The sequence below is a fragment of the Cervus elaphus genome, chromosome 9, assembly GCF_910594005.1.
Source record: "Cervus elaphus chromosome 9, mCerEla1.1, whole genome shotgun sequence".
Taxonomy (NCBI): domain Eukaryota; kingdom Metazoa; phylum Chordata; class Mammalia; order Artiodactyla; family Cervidae; genus Cervus; species Cervus elaphus.
Genome location: NC_057823.1, coordinates 48,121,684 through 48,141,322, shown reverse-complemented (window position 1 = coordinate 48,141,322; position 19,639 = coordinate 48,121,684). Strand labels below are relative to the sequence as shown.

The window sequence follows — 19,639 nt, the reverse complement described above, 5'->3', positions numbered from 1 at the left end:
TAACCTCCCTGAATCAAGCCCTGCGGGACTGGCATGAGCACATGTAGACATGTGGAGAACGGTGAAATTTTTGCATTCCTGGACGTGCACCGTCCCGGGTGAGGCGGGACATGGTGACACCCTGCCTGGTTGTTTCAGCTCTTACACTCAAACAAGCCTCCTTTCCACAGTCAACATAGTGCCTCGTTGGCCACATCTTTGTGCTCTTTATTGGTGATTTTACCATTGAAAACGGCCCCCAGGTGCCATGCGGATGTGCCACCCAGCACACCTAAGGGCAAGAATACTGTGGTACGCTTTATAGAGACCATCCCTGTACTAAATAAGCTTTGTTCAGGCGTGAGTGTGCTACTGAGTTTGGTGGTAGTGGTTTAGTCGCTAAGTAGTCTGCAACTCTTGTGATCCCATGGACTGTAGCCCATCAGGCTCCTCTGTCCATGGGATTTTCCAGGAAGGAATACTGGAGTGGGTTGCCATTCCTTCTCCAGGGGATCGTCCCTACCCAGGGATCGAACTCCAGTCTCCTGCATTGCAGGCAGATTATTTACTGACTGAGCCACCAGAGAAACCCTACTATTGAGTTTAGTGCTCATCAATTAAATATGCATATATTACAGAAGGTGTCTTTACACAGAAACTCACATAGGACAAGATTAGGTATCGCTCGGTTGACAAGTGTGTTGTGACTGAGGTTTGCAGGAACCAAACTCTGTACCTCCCTTAGAAGCACAGTTTAGTATTTCCTCTTTCTGTGTCATGGTGACTTTCTAGAACACAACCACTCAGAAATAATGAGAACAACTGGAGTTTCCTTCCTAATGAAGGTGCCTGGGCCTATCAGAGGAGGCGAGATTAAAGAGATGCAGAGCCAACAGCTGATGTCAGCTACTCTTCCTGCAGCACCGGGGCAGGCCTGTTACCTCATAGAACCTCGTCCGTGTCCTTAATAATACTGTTTAAAACTGTAATAATGGCCACTAACAGCAACTGAATATTTACAGGGAGGCAGGCACACATTACTGACTTCACATTTACCACATAGTGGGCAACCCACTCCAGTACTCTTGCCTGGAAAATCCCATGGGAGGAGCCTGGTAGGCTACAGTCCATGGAGTCGCAAAGAATCGGACACGACTGAGTGACTTTACTACTTTTACTTTTACCTCGTCTGAGGGTATATAAAGAAGAGAGGGATACAAGAGGGCATCACATAGTACCCTCTTGTGCCCTGTGAACATAGGTGACCTCAGGCGCCCTGCCTGAGCTCACCTGCTCTCCATAGCAAGTGGTCAGCGCACACAGTGTCCCCTCCTCAAGGGGACAGCTGGAAAAGCCAAGCTCCAAGGATTCAGAGACCATTCTCCAGCTCTGGGGTACACAGTTCTGAATAAAGGAACCAGGGACTCACAGCCCAGCCTTGAGAGAGTGGCCTGAGAGGGCAGCCAGTGTGTCCCCAAGCTGTGCCCTAAGTCTGCCACCACCGCGCCGCAGGGCAGGGCCTCCTCTCTGTTCACGTGCATCACATCACATCATGCTACTGACTTCCTCAACCTTGTGTGATGGACAGGCAGCTCGCCCTCTCCAGCCCAGCCTGGCATGGCGGGAGAGCCCAGAGGCCCAGACTGAATGTCCCATCTCAGCCACTGCACTCATCCCGGCTGGGATGTGAAAGCCTGAGGATGGTGCCGCCTGGCACCCATGTGGCCCAAGGCCACTGTCAGCCGCCCTAAGTGACCCTGAGCAAACAACTCACTTCAACCTCTGGTTTTTCCCATCTATAAAGAAAAGGGAATAATGACCCTTCTGCTTTCAAGCTTTCACATCTACTATGTCACAATTCTAGGAGACAAACAGGCAGGGCTGGTAAGGGGCACAAAGATAGTAATTGTTACTGCTACAGATAAAATTAGATAAGTAAATAATACTCCCTGGACTGTAAAAAGAAAAAAAGTGGCTGCAAGGATCATCCCATTCTTTACATTTTTCATTAAAGCAGGATAGGTTGGGCTCCTCAAAGGGAAAAACCAGAGTCTCAGAATATTCCTGCTACTGAGCTCCCCATAGAAGGAGGCATACAAGACCTTCACTGACTAGTCAGGGGTGCTGATTACCTCCAGGATACTGACAGTGCTTCTCACAGGCAGCAACAGTGAGAAAGGCTCAGAAATAGCCCGCTAAGAGGTAAAGAGAGGGAACAACAGACTCTTCTTCAGCTGAGCATTAGAGAAGATATAAAAAGGGCTGAGTGGCAGGAGGAGGGCCGGGACAATTCTCTCCTCCTGCTGTGAGGTGGGAGCTGTGACCCTGGAGTCCCAATAGCCCCACCTGCCTCTCGGCTGGCCCTGCCGGAAACTCCACGGGACCCGAGCCCAGACAGCAGGAGCCCAGGTAAGCCGCCCCAGGTGCAGAAGTGACCTTGGCTGCAGGAAGTCCTGTCTCCTGCCTGCAGCTAATTGCAGTCGCTGCAGAGGAGCCGACCTAATTACACAAAAGTATGTGGCTCCCACATTCCTGGGCCACCACACAATCTCACACAGCTCGCAGGAGATGCAGCCTCCGACTCCTGCTCTGGCCCCAGCCCCTCACGGTTCTGCTGAGCCCGCAGAGATGGTCCCCTCTCCTGCAGCTCTCTAGGAGCTCTTTGGGGCTGCCCCAGCAGCAATTCCCTCCACTCTCCCTTGCCTGCCTCTGAGGCACTTAACTCTCATCTTTACCTAATGTAAATATTTAATCCTGCACATCTAGGCTCTGTCCATCACCTGCCTCTAGCCTGTTCTCTGCCCATCCAAATGGTCCCCCTGCCAGACCCGGGAGTAACGGCAGGACTCTGAGGGGCTCCCTCACCCTGCAGAGCTCCCCACACAGCCTGGCACCCCTCCTAACACTTAACCACCAGTGGGGGTGACAAATTGTACAACTCACAGTGATGCGGGCACTCTGAGCTTCAGTTTTCTCACCTGTCACATGGTGCTCACACTGCCTATTTTGCAGAGTTTTTTGGAGGATGAAATCTAACTTGGTGCCAGGTGTCTAATAGGTCCTCCATCAACATTTCCTGAATTGAACTGTGAGCCTCATACCAACGGAGCATTAGCAGTAGACCAAGAGCTTGTGCATCTAAGACAGCTCATCCATCCACAGGTAAGTATCTCTCCCTCCCTGTGCCCCTTCTAAGGGACTCCTGTGTCTGCCAGCTGCCCCTGCCTCTTGTGTGATGTAGGGTCAGGAGATGGTAGGCAGGGCAGAGGAAGGACAAAACTGGAGAAAGGCTTTGTTGGAGGGTGGGCGCATCTACATCACCAAGAGTTGGGGCGTGGGGAGCACAGAGGAAAGGAAAGCTGGTTAGACAGGAAAGAGCTGCTGGGCACACAGGCTCAAGTGTGCCTCTGGGGCACAAGACACGGACTCCCACTGTTCCGCTTTCCCTCAAAAGACAATAAAGAGACAGCTTTCTAATTACTTCTGGGTGCCAGATCTTGCAGAGGCCCTGGGGCTATGAGGGTTATACACCCATTATCTTGTTAATGTGCACAACATCCCTGAGGCATATTCTCCATCCACCAGATGAAGAAACCAAGGTTCACAAAGGTTAAGTAACTTGCCTGAGGTTACACAGCAACTGAGAGCCGGAGCCAGGTCCCCCTCCAGATCTGCTGTTTCCTGAGCCTGACCTCCAACCCACGACCCACGTCACACAGCCTCTGCTCATCTCTCACTAACACTACTCAGGACAGCAGAAGGAGGGAGGTGCCAGAGCAACTCCTGCTCTTGTTCTTAGAGACATGCTGCCTTATGGACCCACTCCCTCTAAGCAGCCCCCCTTCCCTAAGCAAGGAGAACTGTGCCCTGCCCAAGAGGGCTAGAGTGCTAGGTGGACTTCTGGGAGGAGGTGATGTCTGTCCACCTGCCATGATGAGCAAGTCTTAAGATGGGGATCTGGCAGAGGAAGCAAAGATGTAAAATGAGAATGCACAGGTTGCCACTGGAGAAGACGCAGTACCGCGGACCCGGCCACGAAGGGAACAAGCAGGCCGAGATGCCCAGCGCACAGCTGGCAACCTCAGCGCAGGCCCACCTCAAAGGGCCCAAGTGCCCTGGTGAGAAGTCAGGCCGTCCTTCCAGAGGCAGCAGGGAGGGACGTGAGGGAAGCTGGCCGTCAGGAAGCCGGCTGGTGAGAGCGAGATGAGCAGAGCTGGGCAGGGGCCTGCCTCCTCCTCGAGCTGAGGTCTGCGTATTAAGGGCACCTCTGACTCCCTCTCACCCAGAACCCTCGGGCCTCTGCCCAGGAAGGGACAGTGCAGAGCACAGCTTCTGAATCCAGAGAAAGGTTCTTTTCAGCCTTTCGAGAGACTCATCCCAGAGCAGATCCAGAAGGGATGTCTCAGAGTAGGGAGGGGGGCCACAAGGTGCCCCACACCCCATCTTCCACACCACTATGCAGGGCAGCCCCACACCTGTGCATCTGCCGCAGGCCTGGCCTCCCTGAGAAACACTCCAGCACTGCTAGAGGTCACCCATCAGCCCCCGTCTGACATCTACCCACACCCCCATCCACACTGCAGGCGCTTACAAACTCTCTCCCCGCCTCCCCTGCCGAATCCCGGCTTCTCCTTCAGGCCTCAGCCTGGATGCAATCTCCTTCTCTAATGCTGCCCTCCTCCGTGTTCCCACAGCTCTCGGCGCTTCTGCCCACAGTCTGCGCTTGATAAACACCAGCTGAAGGAACAACCTCACAGACACCATTTCCTGACCTCTGGACGTGACCGTCAGCCCCCGCAGCACAAGGCCCACCATCTCCTGCTTCTCTGGGGCCTGCCTGGGCCTCGCACACACCGTACTGCACACAGCAGGTCCTCACTAAAGACTCATCATGGGCCTCCGCATGCTGCATGCGCAAGTTAAAAGAATAAGATATCCGTTTATTTTCCTCCAGCAGAGCAGAAGAGAGATTTAAATATTTGATACCTGGTATCGGAGAGAATAAAGGGAAGCAAACACTCTTGCTACTGGGAGGAAGGTAAATTAGTCCTAACTTTTTGGAAGGCAACTTAGCAAAAGGTAGCAAAAGCCTGAAAAACAGATATCTCAGATATCTTTTTGAGAAATTAAATTTCTAAGCACTTATTCTTAGGGAAACAGCTGTCTGAGGGAAGCCCATATTAACATAAGGAGCTTCATCACAGTGTGGCTAGTGATGGCTGACACTTATACAACCACATATGAGACAGTGGTTTTGAAAACTGGAGTGCATTTGTACCACAGGCCCTCCTCACAAACGACGGTGTAGAATGTAAAAGGCTATCATGATACACTGAAGTATACACACAGCAATACATACTATGATAGATTGGTAAGTGAGAACAAGTTACAAAATTGGACCATACTGTTTTATAAGTGGAGAAAAACATATACAGAGGGAACAAAAGAAAAGACGAGAAGACTCCAAAATGTTAACTCTAGTTTTTCTAAATGTAGCCTATAGGATTTATGTAGAATAACACTATCCATTATTCAGTGATAGAGCTGCTGATCAGGAGTTAAGATGGGGAAAGCCCAATAATATTTTCTGCCCCACAACACATACACACACGAGATGGCACCAGGCTTGCCTCCCACCCAGACAAGCCAGGGCACCAGCGACCAGCCCAAGGCTTGTTTTGATCCTCAACTGAATCTGTTCACTAAGTAACAGAAAACATTATACCCCAATTGTTGTTACGCTTCCCTGGTGGCTCAGCGGTAAACAATCCACCTGCCAATGCAAGCGATGCGGGAGACATGGGTTCGATCTCTGGGTTGCAAAGATATCCTGGAGTAGGAAATGACAACCCACTCCAGTATTCTTGCCTGGAAAATCGCACGGACAAAGGAGTTTAGCGGACTACAGTCCATGGAGTCGCAGAAAGTCAGGCATGACTTAGTGACTGAACAACAGAAAGCATCACATCCCAGTACGGATACCTAATGGCCAGCAGCCTATGCCCCTTACAGGAAGTGCCCAGCAACTCTGTGCAAGAGGGGATGACAGACACCTGCCCTCTGGACGGTGGGTGCTGGTCTCAGTATCCACCAGAGTCATGTGACAATAAAGATGATCTATATGGTGGAACCAGCCAAGGGTGTAACCCAGCCAGCAACAGCATCAATCTATTAATTGCAGCATTAATTCACTTAGGAGCTGATGACTTCATCCGTCACACTGGGGCCCTGTAAGCACCTCCCTTGGGTCTTCCTCATTCTCTGAAAGTAGGGCACAGGAGACATGGAGTGGGTGTTGGCCCAGGCTGCTGGCCCAGCCAAGCCCAGCAACAGGGAGGGAATGGACAGTGATGCAATGCTGACTCCATGCCAGGCACAATGGTTGGCACCTCACACACGAACAACCCTCAGAGCAGATCAGCAGGGAGATGTGGGAATCCCAGTGTCTTCACCCGTAAACTGGGGATGTGAGGCAACACCGTGACTTTCTCAGGCTCACACAACTAAGAAGAGTCCGAGCAGAGATTTGAACTGATACCCCTGTCTCTTCCATGACCCCCACACCTCCAAGATGGCAGGACTCAGATTGCCAACCACACGACGCACACCCCAAAGCTCAAGGAGCCCATGGTAGTGGAATCAAAGCGAGGTGAAGCGCATGAACCCAGGGCCAGTTCCTCCCTCCTCACCTTGCCCTTGCTCATAAGTGGAAGAGCCTGGGGCTGCCTCTCAGCCATCTTGCTATCGCGGATCAAGGGGAAAATGATCGAGAAAGTGCTCACCTGGCCCAGAGGCTGCCCGAGGTCTGGTTGCATCACAGCACACTGGTCCTGTCCAAACTATCACGGAGCAGCTCGGGTGCTGCTGGGAGACCTGGGCCCCCGCTATTAGGGTGGGCCTGTGTGGGTGGTGCTAGGCGAGGGAGAGAGAAAAGGGGGGCCCACCGTGCAGGTCTCTGTTGTCGAAACCACGAAGCAAAATATTTTCATTCATGAGTTCATCCAGCCTAAACATGCATCTAATCCCCAGGAACTGGCAGTTCAAAACGGCTCCCAGGCGGAAGAAAGACGGCGCTCAGTTCAAAGGCGAAAGGAGCCAGGCTTTACCGCTTATCACCCAGTGACCATCAGCGGAGTGCCTGGGCTCACCAAGCTTCAGGCCAGTCAGGGAGGAAGCTTCTTAAAGGCGCCAGGGTCCCAGCACCTTCAGCCCTCAGTCTGCCCACCCTCCTCCTCAACTGGGCCCTGGGACAGAAGGAGAAGGGGCCTTTCTGCTCGGTTGCTGGGTGCAGATTCCCTCTCAAGATGGGTCTGAACTTGACACAGAAGCAGCGGCCGTCGTCTAGGGTAGGGGAGGGTGAACACAAACGGGGCTAGATACACCTTCCGCCCAAGCAGACTGCCGGTTTCTGCCAGGAAGGGTCTTCAGACAGCCAGCGACCATGGAGAAAGGCAGGAGGAGGGAGGCCTGGGCTCTACACTGCGGTGCTCCGCATCAGCTGGGAACAGGCAAGGGTCAGCATCCTCGCCTCTCCCCGCAAGGTTGGCTGGGAGTTCCAGGAGGCAGGCTTGGGCTCCTCTGGCAGGGCTGGCCAGGTCCTCTACCTCGAAGGCAAGTTGGCTATAGTCATGGAGCTCTTCAAAGATGCTTCCTGGACAGAGAGTGTTATACAATCCAGAATTTGTCATCCCTTCTAGGAAACTAGGTTGCCTTGGGGGTGGGGGGAGGAAAGCAATCCACCCTATGGCCCCTGCTTGACCAATACTTTCAAGAAAATTATCTGGTTACAGCAAGCCAAGTCCTTGAAAAACTAATTTTGCATGACACCACACCCATTTTTCCCTTGGGGGTCTGTGTGCATGCGTGCTAACTCGCCTCAGTTGACTCCAACTCTTTAGGAGCCCACGGACTATGCTGCTGCTGCTAAGTCACTTCAGTCGTGTCCGACTCTGTGCAACCCCAGACAGCAGCCCACCAGGCTCTGCTGTCCCTGGGATTCTCCAGGCAAGAACACTGGAGTGGGCTGCCATTTCCTTCTCTATAAACTATAGCCCATCAGTATCCTCTGTCCATGGAATTCTCGAGGCAAGAATACTGGAGTGGGTTGCCGTTTCCTTCTCCAGGGGATCTTTCCAACCCAGGGATTGAACCCACATCTCTTAAGTCTCCTGCATTAGCAGGTGGGTTCTTTACCACTGGTGTTAGATAGCATTACTTCCCTGGTGGCTCAGATGGTAAAGAATCTGCCTGCAATGCGGGAGACCTGGGTTCAATTCCTGGGTTGGGAAGATTCCCTAGAGGAGGGCATGGAAACCATTCTGGTATTCTTGCCTGGAGAATCCCTATGGACAGAGGAGCCTGGCAGGCTAAAGTCCATAGTGTCGCAAAGAGTTGGACACGACTGAGCGACTAAGTACAGCAATCCCTTCCACTATTGGTTTAAAATTCAGCATTCAAAAATGTAAGATCATGGCATTCGGACTCATCACTTCATGACAAATAGATGGGGAAAATATGGAAGCAGTGACAGATTTTCTGGGGCTCCAAAATCACTGCCAGTTGTGACTATACCCATGAAATTAAAAGATGCTTGCTCCTTGGAAGGAAAACTATGACCAACCTAGTCAGCATATTAAAAAGCAGAGAAATCAATTTGTCGACAAAAGTCCATATAGTCAAAGCTGTGATTTTCCCAGTAGTCATGTTTGGATGTGAGAGTTGGACCATAAAGAAGGCTGAGTGCCAAAGAATTGATGCTTTCGAACTGTGGGGCTGGAGAAGCCTCTTGAGAATCACTTGGACAGCAAGGAGATCAAACTAGTCAATCCTAAAGGAAATCAGTCCTGAATACTCACTGGAAGGACTGATGCTGAAGCTCCAAAACTTCAGCCACGTGATGTGAAGAATCAACTTATTGGAAAAGACCCTGATGCTGGGGAAGATTGAAGGCAAAAGGAAAAGAGGATGACAGAGGATGAGATGGTTAGACAGCATCACTGACTCAAAGGACATGAGTTTGAGCAAATGCCGGGAGATAGTGAAGGACAGGGGAGCCTGGAGTGCTGCAGTCCATGGGGTCACAAAGAGTCAGGCATGACATGGTAACTGAACAACAAGAATCCTTTCCAAGCTTACTGGCAGTGCTACCAGATTTTATGGTGAGAAACTAAAGCACCTAGATTGGACATGCAATTTGCAGCTGGAGAGACTTCTGCAGTCCTGTTTCCTACCTTCCAGGCTTGCGACCCTCAGACTGCAGCTTTTTTCCTGGGCCTCCTGTCTTTCCCATGGAGAGACAGGGAGGGTCCCAGAGAACCACAGGTGACTGAACCCCAGTGTTCACTGCACCCACGTGCCAGGCATTTCCCAACCTCTCTGCTAATCCTCCCCCCACAAGGTAAAGTCCCATTTTACAGGTAAGGAACCTGAAGTTCAGTGGGATGAAGCAACATGCCCCAGATCACATAGGTAATAAATAGAAATGTCAGGACAGAACCCAGAATTCCAAAAGCTAAGTGAGCCTAGAAACAAGATCCAGGCAAGGTCAGGACTTGCTTTCTTGCACAAAGTCCTACCCAATGGCTGTCTATTCTCGTGCAGCCAGAGAACATCAGGGACCTCCAGGAAACAGGTGTCAAGCCCCAGGGATGGTACTGTGAGAGCCAAGCTTGGGTCTGCAGGTGGCCCGCTCACCTCCTGCATCCTCTCCCACCCGAGCCATCCAGTCTCTCCCACTTTCTTAGTGGAAAATACTCTAAATTTGGAACCAGAAAGAACTCTTGGCTCTAGGCCCAGCTCTGACGGTGATCTCGAGGAAGTCATTTCGCCCACATCAGGCTCAGTCTGCTCACCTGCGAGATGGAGATGACCGTTGTGTTGGCCCTGCCACCTCATGATGTTGCTGAAAACACTCTGCCACAGAATGGGACAAGGCTGTGGCTGGGATGTGGGCTTCAGTTCAGCTGCTGGAGTTTCAGACTAGGTCTTCAGATCCCTCTCACCCCTCAGATCAGGGTGGCAGTGCTCCCCAGGTACAGCCCAGGGCTCACCTCCTCTCCCATGAGAGTCCCCCCAAAAGCATGACCCCCCAAAGACTCTTATAATCCTGGTGGTCGTTTGCTGACCTTGCTCCAGGACACACTGCCGCAAGCTGGGCATTGAAATCACAGGGTTGGAGTGGGGCCAATGTGGTACAGTGATTATCAGGGTGCCTTTAATCCAGGCCTGTCTGGTTCTAGGGACCCCACTCTGCTCCATGTTAGCTGTGTGACCTTAAGCAAGATCCTTTATCACCCTGAGATTCCGTTTCTATATATTTTTAAGTGGGAAATCATAGTGTCTATCTCATTGGACTCTTGGGAAGACTGAAAACATGTAAAGTTCTTAGGACAAATTCAATGGGAGGCTGAACTCCATCAAATTATGTGACAGCCTCAGATCTAAACAAGGGCAGAGAAAGTTCTAGAGCAGGACTGTCCAACAGAAATATAATAATGGTCTCAAATACAATTTTTAATTTGCGAAGCCACTCTTAAAGTGAACAGAAGCAGGTGAAATTAATTTTCATAATATATTTTCTTTAACTCAATATACCCCAAATATTATCATTTCAATGTGCAACTGAATATAAAAAATTATTAATGGGATATTTAACTTTTTTTTATCCTATGTCTTTGAGCCCTGGTGTGTATTTTACACTTACAGCAGGTGTCAATTCAGATGCTAGGTTTTCCTCAGAAATATTTAATCAGTATTTAGGTCTCATAAAATTTACAGTTGTAAAAGTAAATTCACATACCCCAGTTATTCCAAACATACTTAAAAGTTTCCTAATAACTTTCTGAGTCCTTGGGTCTGCTTTTTACAGTTTTTTCTCTGCTCCCTGCTGGCAGGCTGTACTTGTTTTTAAAATTAAATTAATTAAAATGTTTAAATATTGAAAATTCTGCTCTTCAGCCCCATTAGTCACACACGAAGTGTTCTAATGCCCCACATGGCCAACGGCTCTTGCACTGGACAGTGCAAGCTTAGGTGCCTCAGGAAAATGAGATCCCAATTGGAGGACCGTTCACTCAGGGACCCCATCAGAGTAGAAATGGGCCCCTCCTATAGGGCTGCGACTGTAGTACCACCTGAGGCAGGTAAATGACGAGCGCTCTGTGCAAACCCTCTACTCTCCCTGAACCTCCTGTCCCCTCAGCTTCCTTTCAGAAAATGTGCGCATTTCACAACTGCCCTAGTCACTAGAGGTCCCTCAACTCTTCCCAGGGATTTGCCTCTCTTCATAGCCTAAGACTTTGTTAACAACAATTATTGGAACCTCAAGGCAAAAATGATGAAGATGCCTTATCAGTCCGCTAATGAGCCTCCTCTTGGAAGACCTGAGCCAGTTTTTCATTGTTTCTGTGTGCATGCCAGAAGGCTCTGGAGATGGAGGGAGAAGGATCGCGCCCAGTAAGAGGAGGAACAGCTTGCCAGCGGGAGGGAGGGAAGACTCCAAGAGTCCAAGAGTAGAGCGCTGGAAGCGTGCCCCACCTTCACAGGGTATCACAGCCCAGAACCGGCGTGACAGCCTGGAGTGACCGCAACATAGCTCATCTCTCACACACTTGCCTTCTCAGTCAGGAGGTATGAAACCCATGAAAACATGACAGAAGGACTCTCATGAGGAACAGTAAAAGGAAGTTGAAGCTGTGAGAAACCCAGGAACCCAGGAGCTGGTCATTTCCCAGAAAGCCAGGATGTGACTGTTTAGGTCACACTGAGAAAGGTGTCTACAAATGAAGCAATTTTAAAAAGAAATAAAAACAAAGCACACGAAAAAAGGTTACAGAAATCATTTAAATTTGGTTGATAAAACTGCTCTTGGATGCAGCCTGATCTCTGAATCCATTATGCTTTTTTATCTTATTTAAATAACCTTTTTCTAATCATTTTTTTAAAATTGAAGTATAGTTGATTTGGAATGTTGTATTAATTTCTGGTATACAGCACAGTGATTCAGTTATACATACATATGTACATTCTTTTTTATACATTCTTTTGCATTATGGTTTATCATAGGATATTGAATGTTGTTCTCTGTGCTATTGTTGTGGGTGTTTGGTCACTAAGTCATGTCCAACTCTTTGCAACCCCATGGACTGTAGCCCTCCAGGCTCCTCTGTCCATAGGATTTCCCAGGCAAGAATACTGGGTTGCCATTTCCTTCTCTGGGGGATCTTCCTGACCCCGGAATCGAACCCAAATCTCCTGCTTGGCAGGCAGATTCTTTACCACTGGGCCACCTGGGAAGCCTGTGCTATTCAATAGGACCTTATTGTTTATCCATTCGGGTCCATTATATACTTGTGAGTTTGTTTTTGATACTTGTGAGTTTGAGCAAGCTCTGGGAGTTGGTGATGGACAGGGAAGCCTGGCAGTCCAACAGCCAGGGGGTCACAAAGAGTCAGACACGACTGAGTGACTGAACTGAACTGACTTCCCCAGGGGAATATAAGCTCCATGCAGGCAGGAGTTTCTATTTTTCTCTCTGCTGTATTCCCAACACCTGACACTCAGTACATTGGATGGATGGATGGATGGATGGATGGACTCCAAGCTGCCCCCTAAACTCAACACACTTTCATCATTCAAAAAATGTTTGTTTTCCCATGGGTCACTTGCTCTAAGTTTTACACTGATCACATAGTTTTCATACAGAGCAAGTTCTAGATGTTCAGTTCAAAAACAAAAATTAATCACTTACCCACAAGAGACTCCAATCTGTCCCCAGAGAGTATGGCACCTCCCTCGTCAAGCCACAAGACGGAGTGAACACAGCAAGTGTGCACTAACCACGAACAGAGGTATATATGACTGTCTGCGGCAGGTCCCCTTTGTCACCCAGACCTGGGCAATCAACCTCTGGACGTGCGTGGAAGTGAGAAGCAACGCCAGCTCTCCCCGGGGTGCCCCTCATCACCACAAGCCAAGAAGACCTCGCAGCACACAACTCCCTTTTATCTCAGAAGAGTTGACTCAGGGCTTGGTGGTGCCACGTGACCTGCATGTGGTGGGTCCAGAAAAGGAGCCGCCTGTGCAGCAGCATTTATACCTGTGTTTAATTTCTGCTTTAATAAGACAAGTAAAATGCCTACCTAAAGGCCAGCTGACTGCAGGACGCACATTTCCGGATTAACAGCTCTGTTAGAGATGTTTCCAGCAAGCAAATGACCTCTCTGTGATGTCTATAATTATAGCCACATAACATATAAATCTCAATACACTTTTAATAAGCAGTTAATACTCTGATATAAAATATTTACATCTCAACCAAATTCATCCTGCACGGAGTAGCCCTGGTTGACCGCGTTATTAAATCCGTGGCCATCAATCAGTCACCCGAGCTAAACAGAGAGCTGAGGAGCTGAAGCGAGCTTCCTTCCCCCTCAGCACAGGCTAACGCCTCCCTGGCCTAGGAGTTTAAATATCACCAAATGCCTTCTGCCCATTGTTCTCCTGGGGTGCCAGGACCATCGTCATGTCAAAGCCATCCCTCTGAGCTCCCCAGCCAGAAGCCTGAGCAACCCCCTAGAGCTTCCCTCCACCTGCACCCCACCTTTGGACTGATACATCACGAGGACCTATGACAGGTCCCAGGCAGGCTGCCAGGGCTGCAGATGACAGCACACAGGCCCTGCAGGACTCAACAACACAGCCAGCACCGCCTTCTAATCCAGTGCAAACGTCACCTCCCCTGAAACCATCCTGAGCAGCTAAGTCACAGCAGCCGGGCATCCCTGAAGCCTCTCTCTCACTCCCCACGCCCCATCCGGCTGCAGTTCCTCTTGGCCTTCCCTTCACTGTGTATCCAGGCTAACCCCCACAGCCCTGGACCTCCATGCTGGCATGAGCCTTCACCATCTCCAACCAGGATCTCTGTGACCACCTTTACTCTGACCCTGATCCCGCCAGTCTTAGCAAAACAGAGCAGCCAGGATCTCATTTTATATTTTAAAAGGTGTTCACCATCCTGCAATGGCTTCTCATTCCACTCAAAGTGCTTCAGGTGGAATCAGACTCCACACCAGAGCTCCTTTGCAGCTCTGTGCCATGACCCCCAGCAGGCCGGAGAGGCCAGAGAACTCGTTGTGGGGAAAGGTTGTACGTGCATAAAAATTATAGAGCCTTACAAGTGAAACCGACTCTGCTGAAAGAGTTAATTTTTAAAATTTGTGACACTGTGATATGTATACATTAAATCACAGGGTTGGTGCCTGCTGTAAAACCAAACTCAGGGTGAGAAGAAATATTTCAAGCTATCTGAATAGTTGTCATGTAGAATAAAAATATCTGTAATTTGCATTGTTGAGAAAGTCACAGATGGGATTTTTGCCTACAATCATATTTGAAATATATGCTGAATTTCAGTTAAAGGTTAAGGAAAATAAAGGTGTCCTTTTTTTTTTTTTTTTGGCCATTCAAGCTCAAAAATCCCATGAACTCTATCCATGAGCTCCTCCGGCATCCAAGGATAGCAGGATACTGCTCTACACAACAACATGTACCCCTTACCTTCTCTCTACTCCTCAGCTCCTCTCTGCTGTGGCCATTTCACTCCAGGCTCCCTGGCCTCCAGCTGTTCCTCAAACACATCAGATACAGTCTTGCCTTAGGGTTTGTCCCATCTACATGGATACCTTCTTTGACTTCTTCAAGTCTCTACTCAAATCTTACCGGTTCATGAGAGGTACTCTGCCCCTAGAGTCAAGTCCTGCTCTGCATTTTTTTTTTCTTTATTATGTAGCATGTATTATCTTCTAACATGCTCTGTTGTTCACACATTTATTATAGCAGTTATGTACACTATTCCCTCCTCTCCTTCTCTCTGCCACTCCCTTCCCCCTCCCTATGTCTCCTTTTTTTTTTCTCTCCTAGAATATAAGCTCCTTGAAGATAGATGTTTTTTGTCTATTTTGTTCAGTGATTCATCCCTAGTTCCTAGAACAGGGCCTGGCAGGTAATAGGAACCCAAATATTTGCTGGATTAAAAAAAATGAATGAATGAATGAATGAACAAATGAACAGATAGCCTCCTTGTGGTCCCACTCTGCATCAGCCAGTATCCTCTAATCCATCCTTTCTCACATCTGATCCCATCACTCACCTCCTAAGGCTTATCAGGAGCTCCACCACAGCTGAAATGGAGGCTGACTTCCTACCAAGACCCCCAGGGCCGTCCTTGTGTGCTGGTCCCTACCCACCTCTTCAGCCTCATCTCAGCCTTTCATCCTAAACACCCCAGATCTCTGTACCTACCTTGGTTTTTACTGTTTTTCAGTCTTCCATTGGACTCTGTCTCTGTGAGACCCCCATCTGGTTGGGTTCCCCTTTGGGTCCCCAGCAGCCAGCTCTAGGCCTGATGCCCAGCGACCGTGTGATGGATGCATAAATGAGTGAATAAACCAGTGGATGAACCAGGAGTAGAAGCCACCTGGCTGCCATGCAGGCAGCAGGCTCTCTGACAGCAGACACACCCCGGGTGGGGCCAGTCACCCTGACTCCCAGCTGAGCACCTCACTGGGGACCCACAGAGGCTGGTTCTCAGTTTGAAGAGATAATCCAGCTAATAACAGGATTAGTTCAGGCACATCCCCTAAACCAGACGCTTGAAACCTCTGCCTGGGCAAACATTTAGAGCCGGCCTCTGCCAGGATCCCACCTTCACCAACCCCAGGCTGGTCCCAGCAGACACAGCTCCATAGCCCTGCCAAGCCCCCCCAGGGGGCCACAGGCGAGGGCTCAGAGAGGAGCAGCCTACAGGAGACCCTGATGTCCCCGGAGCCATGAGTCCCCATTGCACAGCCTTTCGCCCCTGCGATACCACCTGCTCTCACTTGTGCCAAGAAAGGAGATGAGGCACTCACAGCAGAAAAGGAGACCCCAAGAGGGCAAACACCAGCAGCTCTGAACTGACGAGTAACCTGTGGCGGCACCTGGGGAAGCAGGCTCCAGGACCGAGCCAAGCCCACGTGGGGTGATGATGCTACCGGGGCATCTCAGGCGCCAGCATCCAGAGGCTCTATGCAACAGGGTACCAGCCTGGCTGACTCTGGCTTCTGCCGCCCCAGACACACCCTCTCTCTTACTGGCTCCCTTAAAACCATGAACTGACTGTACAAGTCCCCAACTCCAGGGTGCAACCATGGAGGAGTGAGAGACCAGGCTTACAGGGTTGGTGTCAGCCAATGGCCAGACAGCAGAGGGAGCCGAACTGTTCAAGGCTAGGGCTGGGGTCTGCGGGAAGCAGCCACACCAAGGCAAGTTGTAGAAAGTGTGATGAGACAGGGCTGCCCAACTCCAAACCCTTCCCTCATGACTGTCCTAATTCGGCCACAATAAAACCTTGGACAATTTAACCTACCAGAGTCGTGTGGTCTGATATAGTAGCTGCCATTCACATGTAGCTATGCAAATGAACATTAAGTAAAATTAAATAAAATCAAAGTTTAGTTCTTTTGGACTTCCCTGGTGGTCCAGTGGTTAAGAATCTGCCTACTGATGCCGAGGACGTAGGTTCAATCCCTGGTCCGGGAAGATGCCACACATTGTATAGCAACTAAAGCCTGCGCGCCACAACCACTGAGGCCTCGGGCCACAGCTGCTGAAGGCCTCGCTCCTGGAGCCCGGGCGTGCATGCTCAGTCGTGTCCGACTCTTCTGCGACCCCGTGGAGGAGCAGCCAGCCAGGCTCCTCTGTCCATGGAATTGCCCAGGCAAGACTACTAGAGAGGGTTGCCATTTCCTACTCCAGGGGATCTTCCCAACCCAGGGATCAAATCTACATCTCCTGCTTCTTCTGCATTGGCAGGAGGATTCTTGGGCCACCCGGGAAGCTCATGAACTTAAACATAATTGCTGTGGAAATAAAGCCCAGCACAGTGCCTAGCAGGTAGCAGGTGTTTGGCACCTTTCACCCTCTCCATAAACCCCAGTCACTCTTGTGACGCATCACTGCTCATGCTGCCTCCTTGAAGCCCTCTCGGGTGGTAGCTGCTCCGTCCCCATAGCGCGCCTCCCTCGGGGCTGGGAAACAGATCACCATCGTCTTTGCTGTCCACTGCCACTTCACAGCTGTGATGCCATCACCCTACCTGGAAGCCTCAGAGGATGAGGAGCTTACTCAGGAAACTGGATGCTAACTAAATCATTGAAAGGACTAGAAAAATTAGCTGTAGATGGGCCTCCAGCAGAGCCTTCCCAACCCCACTGAGCCCATCTGCCAATGTGAAGGGAAGTGTAGCTGGCAGAGTAATGTCTTCCGGAGGATATCCATGTCATAGATCTTGGAACTGGTGAATGTTTCACGTTTCATGGCAAAGGGGAATTAAGGTAGTGGATGAAACTATGGTTGCAAATGATCTGCCTTTAAGACAGGGAAACTATCCTGCATTATTTGGGTGGGCCCAATATGATCACAAGAGTCCTTAAATGCAGCAGATGGAGGCAGAACGATGTGGTGTGAAAAAGTCATGACCAGCTATTGCTGGCTTTGAAGATGGAAGGGTCCATGAGCCAAGGAATGGGGGCAGCTTCTGGAAGCTGGAAAAGGCAAGAAAATGGATTCCTCCCTAGAGTCTCCAGCAAGGAATGAAGCCCTGATGACAACCTTGATTTGAGCACAGTGGGATCCATTCAGACTTCTGACCTCCAGAACTATAAGATAATTAGTTGGTGTTGTGGTCATACAGCATCTATGGGAAACTAAAACATATTTTGATACCAGAAGTGGAGAGGGGGGTGTCTCTAACAAATGAGTGGAAGTGACTTTGCAATTCCAGTTGCAGAGACTAGAAGAATTTTGAGGAGCATGACAGAAAGCCTAGTTTGCCTTGTACATACTATTAGTGGAAATATGGACATTAACAGCTCAACTAGTAAGGACTCAGAAGGGAAGAGGAACATGGTAGGGAAAAACCTCAATCACCTTAGAGAATACTTAAATTGTTGTGAACAGACTATTAGTAGAAATATGGATGTTAAAGGTGCTGCCAGTGAAGGCCCAGAAGGAAATGAGGAAATGTTAGTGGAAACTGGAAGAAAAAGGATCCTTGTTATAGAGTGACAGGAAACTTAGTGGAATTGTGCCCTGCAGTTATGTGGAAAGCAGAACTTGAAGTGATGAATTTGGATGTTTAGCTGAGGAGAATTCCAAGAAAAGTGTCACAGGCGTGGCCAGGTTTATTCTTGATTGCTGCTTGTGGTAAAATGCAAGAGGAAAAAGATAAACTGAAGAACTGGTGAAAAGGAACCAGAACTTGGTGATTTGGGAAATTCTCAGCCTATCTGGATTGTAAGACACTAAAATTAAGAGATTCACTGTCAGGAAAACAGGTTCTAGGGTAAAAACTGAGGGTGTGGCTGGACAATCTTTTGCTGGTACCTCAGAAAGATCAAAAGGTCACAGTATTCCGTCACACAAAAGGCTCTTTGAAAAGATTAAGTGTGTGACTCATAGGTCCCCCTCAGCCATTTCAATGGAAGCCAAAACAGAGATGAGATTGCCCAGCAAAGACCTGGGGAGGAGGAGACCTACAAAGTTCTTGAGAACGTTACACCAGAAGAAACACTGCCAGTTTGCAATGAAGTGGAAAGAGAGGTGACTAAATGAAAGAAGGCTGTATGAACTCCAAAATTGTCCATGCAAGAAGCAGGTTGATCAAACTCCTTAAATGCAAATACATGATACCTATAATGAAAAAGGAAGGATGACTCAGAGGATCAAGACTTGAGCCCAGAGGTTGGAGCCAAGAATCCCAGAAGCGGCCTCGAAATCAAATGGAGTTTGCCCGCTGGATTTCGAAATTGCTTGGGACCAATGACCTTTTTTTCTTTATATTTTCTCCCTTGCTTAACAGAAATTTCTATAACTGTTACGTTATGCCTGTTTCACCATTGTGTTTTGGAGCAGAAAACTTGTTTACTGAACTTCACAGGATCATATGTGAAATGAACTATGCCTCAGGATGGATTATACCCAGAGCCTCATTCATACTTGATTTAATAGGGTATCAAGAAGCTGCCACTGCATCTGCTGACTTCAAAAACACACTTCCACAGTTGCAATTCAAGGATGCAAAGTGAAGTCACTTTCACAACTGCCTCTTCACACCCCAAAAAAACTGGTGACCAGGCACTAGAACTCTGACATAGGAGAGTCAACAGCATCATGTCCATGCTTGCTGTTGTCAGGCTTGTTGCCAAGGCAGCAAGAAGCTAACCTCCACTTCATCTCTGCCTTCCAAATCTTGTTCAAATGCACTTACTTACACCCAGAATTCAGCTGGAAGAGAATCTGAGCCATATAGATTTTGCCTTATTAACACTTGCATGTAGCAAGATACACTAGAAAGAGGTTGGTACATAGTCAACCATTATGCTAAGTATCATTTCACTCGGTCATCAAGGCAACCTAAAATAAATGCCAATGTTATTCTCAATATACAGATGAAGAAACTGAAGCTCAGAGAAATTAACAGACTCACATAAGGCCATACAGCTGGGAAGGAACATGGATAAAACCCAGGATTCTCTAAATTTAATGTTTTTAATCATTACAAGCATGCCAGGGTCAACCTGGTCTTTGAGGGATCCAAAACATAAAGTAGGAGATAACAGAG

At 49.1% G+C, this 19,639-nt stretch overlaps 1 long non-coding RNA gene across 1 annotated transcript in view; it reads right to left on the bottom strand.

Moving 5' to 3' along the window:
* Nucleotides 1-12,903, bottom strand: part of LOC122700155 — a 182,627-nt gene extending 169,724 nt beyond the window's left edge. The window contains exon 1 of the long non-coding RNA XR_006342731.1: nucleotides 12,728-12,903. This is a non-coding gene — a long non-coding RNA (uncharacterized LOC122700155). The remainder of the gene's footprint in view (nucleotides 1-12,727) is intronic.
* Nucleotides 12,904-19,639: the final 6,736 nt, after the last annotated feature.